Raw genomic sequence first — 6,891 nt, 5'->3', positions numbered from 1 at the left:
TCTTCACTCGATGGTCATTTTTTAATGCCTCTAGTTCTGCACAGTATGATAAAATAATAAATAGAAATGCAGAATGATTCTGTGAGGTTGCAGTGAAGCGACGGCAATCCATTTACCGAACACGCTGTATACTCAAGGCATATTTGCATTAAATTTAATTTAACAGTTTGAATTACAATAAAATATTTTGGTGATGTAGCTGGTGTCTTCAATAATACTTTTGATGATAATACAAGTCGTTAGTGCGTTATATTATCAGATTATCACGTTATTTATATTAAAAATATGTTTTAAAGCTAAAGCTTCAGTTAATAAGAACAATAATAAGGAAACAATGGAACATATAATAGAGGTATTTAAAAAGAAAATTTAAACGGATTTATTTTCTTATTTCTTAGTGTCGCTTCTAAAACGTATGGGGCTCAGTAGAAAGAAAATCGTAAATGGAACGGAAAAAAATTGTTTATGGAAGCAAAAAGATTATAGGCAAAGGTGTCAAAATTGCGCAGAATATTAGTAAGTCTCAAAAATTAAAACAATTATTTGAGGGTATGACGCCGGTGCGACCGAAGGCTCGAAAATTTATATTTGAAGAAAAGGCTGACTGTATTGCTCTTTGGAAAATTGGTACAAAGACGTGTAGGTTATTGCGTAAAATGCATATTTTTCCTTTCGTTGGCACCCTGAAGGCAAACCTACGAAGAGTTCCTATCATCCAACCACGCATCTACAAACCTGTTTTCCAAGTCCTCAAAAGACAAATAGCCTAAATGAAAAATAAACGTAATTCATTAAATCCTGTCATCTTCAAAGAAATTTCGATTCAACCTCATTTGGACTATTTGTCTGACGAGGACAGAATAATTGGGGCCATGATTGTGTTTTTATGCTTATGGGAATTTACAAAAGGTGGAAGCAACCAGTTGCTTTTGCTTTTTGTAAATCTCCTGTAAAGGCAGAAAACATTGTCCGTTTATATAAAGAGGTTGTAAAAGAACTTAACGTTATTACTTTGGTTTGTGACCAAGGGACTAACAATGTTAAAGCCATAAATTTACTTCTTGATTACCTACACAAGGCGAGAAGCTTCTGTAAAAAATGAGGAGTTACTAAATGGTGTGATCAAATTTGATAATCAAACGATTATGTCATTGCTTCATCCTCCTCATCTTTTAAAGATTTTACGCAATAACTTGTTAACCAAGGAGTTGCAGTTTACACAAGATAGCAAAACAATGTTAGTCAAGTGCTCACATATAATTGATGCATATCGTTTAGATCAGCGTGAACACTGAGGTTGCCATTCTATACTAACCATTCATCACGTTATTTCCCACCGAATACGTAAGATGAAGGTTTCATTGGCAGCGCAGGTGTTTAGTCATTCGGTATCTTCTTTTATGATCTTCGCGGCCGGTGCAAACCCGGAACTCTTTGGGGGAAGATTCTTGCCAGAAGAAGCACGTGACACTGCTAAATTTCTTAAAATAATGGATAATATTTTTGATAGTGTTAACAAGGGAATTGGACATGCTTCTGAGAAACCTTTGCGAGGGGTAGTGACGGAAAAATCTTCTCATTATAGAATTTGGTTAGAAACAAGCGAATGTTTTCGGAAATGGAGTTTGTCAAGTCGAAGTCTGGAGATCAGAAAAGGCCTCCAGTCTTAGATGGCTGGTATCGTAATCTGGATGGCTTCATTTTGATTAAAGATACACTCCACCAAGACGCTTTGGTTAAATTAGGCAATACGGGGTGCGATATACAAACCCAACATCTAAAGCATTCCTTCATTTCTACAAATCGTTATAATTAGAAATTTTTCGTCATACCACTCAGGAGGATCTAATTGTAAACAAAACGGTGATTCCTTCTTGGTCACAATTCGAGATTTGCTTTCTCAGATACATGTACCCCCGCAGTGGCGCAGACTTCTTTAGCAACCACCACCAATTTTAGATTAATTTAATTGGAACTTCTCCGATGCTAATGCTTTAAGTTATGTAGGTGGATTCATGATTAAGCACCTGTCTCCCAAAAGAAATAATTGTGAAATCTGCCTGCAGAATTTAAATCATTACGGAGAACCAGATCCAATTCTTCATAAACTGGTGGCACTGAGAGAATAGGATAATAATAAACGCTTGAAGTATATCGGGTGATTCAAAATTGTGTGGCATAATTTTAACCACGAATACTCATCTACAAATGAAAATAGATAGGATAGTATTTACTGGCCTACCCCAAAAAATAGAAAAATCACAGCTTTGCAAAAATTTGTTGGAAAAAGGTTTTTTCTTAAATATTTTTGTTATTGTTTATCCGATAATTATGAAATTTCGCATATCAAGAGACTCGAAGACGCTCTTTGATATGGTGTAAAGTTAAATTATTTAAAAGTTATACATTTTCGGAGACAAGGGGGCCCTTCCATTTTTTGGGTCATAACTCAATTTTTCGGCCTATTAACACGTATTTTTGATGCCAAAAATCGAAAGCCCAATCATTGTTTAATAAAAAAGGTACTCTTGCTTCATATCGCCAAAATGTACCCGTCTCAAGTTATTTGGGTTTAAACTAAACTCTACACTGCACTGCAAAATCAAAAAGTATGAATTTTGAGCGTACCATTACCTTGGAAACAGTCCACTACGAATGACACAGCTGTCAATGCTGTCAATTTCATTTAATCCAAAGTAAAATGTGATTAACTCGTGATGATAATAGTTAAAGACACGATTATGTGTTGGAAGAAACAATGCATGAGCTTGCGTTAGCCATCCTGGTGTCACAAATTGATCTAAGACCACACCACAAATTTTTACACCGAAAACGATTTTCCATCGAAATTGTTGTTTGTTCTTCGTATTTCAATACTTGCATTATAAAACTACAAAACCAAATGAAACATTAAAACGTTCAGACCAAGAAGATAACCTCAACTGTAACAAATTATAAAATAAAACCTTATCAACCATTGGTAGCAGCATATGGTAATTTTTGCATTAATAGGAAGTTATTTTTGTTCCACAGGTTGTTGAAAAAGAATTAATGCACTGTTTAAAAATTATTTACATTATTTTAAATTACAAGAACGTCAAAAAGTAGCATCACTAGTAGCACAACTGCAACAAATGCCGCTAGATGGCGTTTGTGCTGTTTTTCGTAAAGCGCTGGCGGTGTTTCGTACAGCGCGAAAAACAATAAAAATTTGAATAATAAAGTCACGTTTAAAAAATATTTATTTACTTTTTAAAAATGATGCTCTGTTTACCCCATACTGTTAGTCTAAATACTTAGTTTAAAAATGATCCAGGTTTTTATTGCCCTTCAAAAAAACAAAGTGAGCTTTGCGTATCTATGACAATAAATAATTGTTGTTTAAACTTGCAATTGTTACTTTCACTGGTTTCAGTTTATTGCGAAGTTTTTTTATGTCAACTTTGTTTATAACAATGAATCAAAGATTTAGTAATGCCGAAATGGCCGATATCCATTATCTTTATGGAAGCTGTAACGGCAATGCGGCTGCCACCAGAAGGCTTTACATCGAACTTCACCCTAATAGAAGAGCACCTTGTAGAGGGTTTATTCTCAGCATACACCAAAGACTGCGAGAAAGTGGATCGTTTCGCCCAAGAAATAGAAATAGTGGAAGGCCCAGAGCGGCTAGAACACCGCAATTAGAAGAGCGCGTTCTAAATCAGATGGAAGAAAATCCAACACTTAGCACACGCGAAATAAGCCGAGCAGAAAATGTTTCTCAGGGCACTGTGTGGAGAATTCTTCATGAACAAAATTTGCATCCTTTTCATCGAGTTAAAGTACAAGAACTTCTTCCCGAAGATCTGGAGAAAAGAAGAATTTTTTGTCGATGGATTTTGGGAAACCATCTGCAAGATCCTTCGTTTTCCTCCCGCATTTTGTTTACAGATGAATCGTGTTTTCATAGAAAAGGCGTACTAAATATGAGGAACATGCACGTCTGGGCAGATGCAAATCCGCACGCTGTGTTTGTAAATCACACTCAGCAAAATTTTCGAATAAACTATTGGATGGGTTTTCTTGGGAACCATTTATTAGGCCCATGGAGATTGCCCGATATCCTCACTGGGCAAGAATATTTTAGTTTCTTGGAAAATCATCTGCCAGAGCTCCTTGAGGATGTGCCACTCGCCGACAGAGTTGATATGTGGTTTATGCAGGATGGTGCACCACCAAATTTTGCTGTTGACGTTCGCCAGTGGTTGCAGCAAAACTTTGCTGGAAGATGGATCGGAAGAGGAAATGAGGCTCCGCATTTCTGGCTCCCAAGAAGTCCCGATTTAAATCGTTTGGATTTTTACGTGTGGGGAACTATCAAACAGGAGGTGTACAAAACTCCAGTAGAAAACCTCGAAGATCTAATGGCGCGTGTCAATAGAATAACAACCGAAATGAAAAATTCACCTGCTACATTGGAACGGGTTCACCGAAATTTTTTGAAAAGAGTTCGAGCATGTTTGGAAGCCAATGGTGGCCATTTTCAGCAGTACCTGGATTGAGTAGTTTACTTGTTGTTTGTAATAAAGCATTGTTTCAAATATATAATCATTTTAATATTTTAATACCTTCGGCTGTTTATTACGATCAAATTGCTCAGAGGATCATCAGCCATATAGGGGCAAGTCGGGTATTCCCGGTCAGAAGGAAACACCGGCCACACTGGTATTTACGTAAATATAGTGGGTATCAGTATTTTGTGTCATTAGGCGTTTTTAGAATAGGAAACTGTAATCATATCGCTAATTTAGCCGCATCGGCGTGAAATGGCGTTACTATCGTCGAAAATGTAAAACGCTGAATTGTGTTATAAGTAACTAAGATAAACTAAAAAATTACTTAACTTATGATACTGTAATTTATATCAGTAAAGCTTATATAATCATTATCTGCTGTTAAAATGCAAAATGTATGACAAAATTTTGAATAGGTTAGAGTTCATTACGTGAGAGCAAGCAGGGAAATACCGGCCACATCGGCCGGCATTACCCGAAAGAATCCTATTCTTACAGATAGGGGAATAACTTCATATTCTTTCTTTAAAAATATAAACGAAAGACGGGGAGGAATAGTTGAGAGAAAGATAATATGAAGAGAGCAATAGACGCTGTGAATAATCTTGGTCACATGATCAGTTAATCACACATTTAATTGCGAGTTAAAGTAAAGGCGCTTCTATAAACCGGTCTTTATTTTATAAACTTGTTAGTCACACATTTTATTAAACATGCGCTCCACTCCGCTTCACTTATGAACTTATGATCAATACCAAATCGTGACTACAACGAAGTTTATAAAACTTATTACATATTAATATACTATTACCACATTTTTCCAAAACATTGCCGTTTTTATATTGATGCATTTCATACATTTAATTTTATTTTGCAAATATTTTTTGTAATCAACTTCGGCGTTTAGTTGTAATATTATATTTTGCCGCAATTTTTATTACTAATATTATACTATAACATTCTAACAGGAATTTGGTATGTAATAATGTAAATCTTTAAATAGTATGTTAATTTTTAAATGTTTAATGTCTACGAAGATGGGCCCTCGTTTGTGGACACTCGTTCCAACAGAATATCCGCATAAGAAGCTTAAATATCCGGGTGCGGATCTATTCCAAATTGGAGTATATACAGCAACAGAGAAATAATCTAATGACTCACCTAAAAAGTTAATATAGAAAAATTTCTCGATAAAGTTTTGCAACTATTTTGGCTCTCCAAGTTTACACCAGTTAACATAATGTTTATAACATGAAATGAACATGAATTAAAACTGAAACGATACTTGTGGCATTAGTAAACAGCCCCTAGAGTCCTCAGACCGCTTACGAATCACAACCATTAATTTGTAGGAGGGCGCAGGGAGGTAAGGTCGGATCGATGGTGTCAGATCATAAAATTTTGAGTCTTTTGGTCTTAATTTATTTCCTGTGAAAACAAATATTCGTTTTAAGATAACTTTTTAGTTATATCTAAAAATAACAATAATTAACTGATTTACGTAACTACTCAATCTTAAAATAAATGATGATTTTTTTCGTTTCTTAAAAAACATGGATAGAGCCTATTCCTTTGCTGAATTGGCCGATATTCACCTGGCGTATGGAAAGTGCAATGGCAACGCTCTTGCAACAAGGCGATATTTGGCCCGAAATTTTCAAATAGATGAGTCCCTGCGATTAATGGTTGTGTCTCTTGATCGGCGTTTTCGGGAAACTGAGTCGCTTCGACTTAAATGAGAAGGTGGAGGAAGACCCCGGACCGTGAGAATTGTAGAATTGGGGGAAGAAATTTTAAATCATGTGTAAACAGACAACACTATAAGCACAAATGCGTTAAATAGTGACTTGAACGTTCTCCAAACCACAGTTTGGCGGGTTCTTCACGATGAATACCTTCACCCATACCACGAAGTAAAGGCTCAAGAACTTTTGCCGGGGGATCTCCCAAAACGTTTGGAGTTTTGCCGATTAAGGAAAAATCAAGATGACGAAACGTTTATTTCGAAAATCTTGTTTACGGATAAATCGTTCTTTATTCGCGATTTCGGCTACCGATGGTGGCGCCACGATCGCTTGATCAGCTGACAGCGAAAGTCATACCAGAGAAGAGTTCTCTGGTCATACTCTGTTTACCTTTATATTCTTTGCTGTATAGTGCGCAACGTGTGGAGAGTGATGAGATTGCGGTTATTTTGGCGCTCATTCGTGTGTTCAAGTAATAGGTAAGTGTAATCTAGTTGTCAATTGTTAACTATTTTTTTTTTATCTATGTGCCATAAGAAAATTTTTACGATACGCGATTGCATATCGTAATAATAACATAATCCCAATCC

General features: G+C 35.9%; 1 long non-coding RNA gene across 1 annotated transcript; it reads right to left on the bottom strand.

Annotated features, from left to right (window-relative positions):
- Nucleotides 1-5,215: 5,215 nt before the first annotated feature.
- LOC135265982 (uncharacterized) lies at nucleotides 5,216-6,653 on the bottom strand. The gene is made up of 2 exons (XR_010333894.1): nucleotides 6,152-6,653; nucleotides 5,216-5,984 (listed from the first exon to the last, which is right to left on the bottom strand). It is a non-coding gene; the product is annotated as an uncharacterized LOC135265982 (long non-coding RNA).
- Nucleotides 6,654-6,891: the final 238 nt, after the last annotated feature.

This window comes from Tribolium castaneum, chromosome 4 (assembly GCF_031307605.1).
Source record: "Tribolium castaneum strain GA2 chromosome 4, icTriCast1.1, whole genome shotgun sequence".
Taxonomy (NCBI): domain Eukaryota; kingdom Metazoa; phylum Arthropoda; class Insecta; order Coleoptera; family Tenebrionidae; genus Tribolium; species Tribolium castaneum.
The sequence above is the reverse complement of the archived record's forward strand: the minus strand, read 5'-3'. Positions and strand labels throughout refer to the sequence as shown.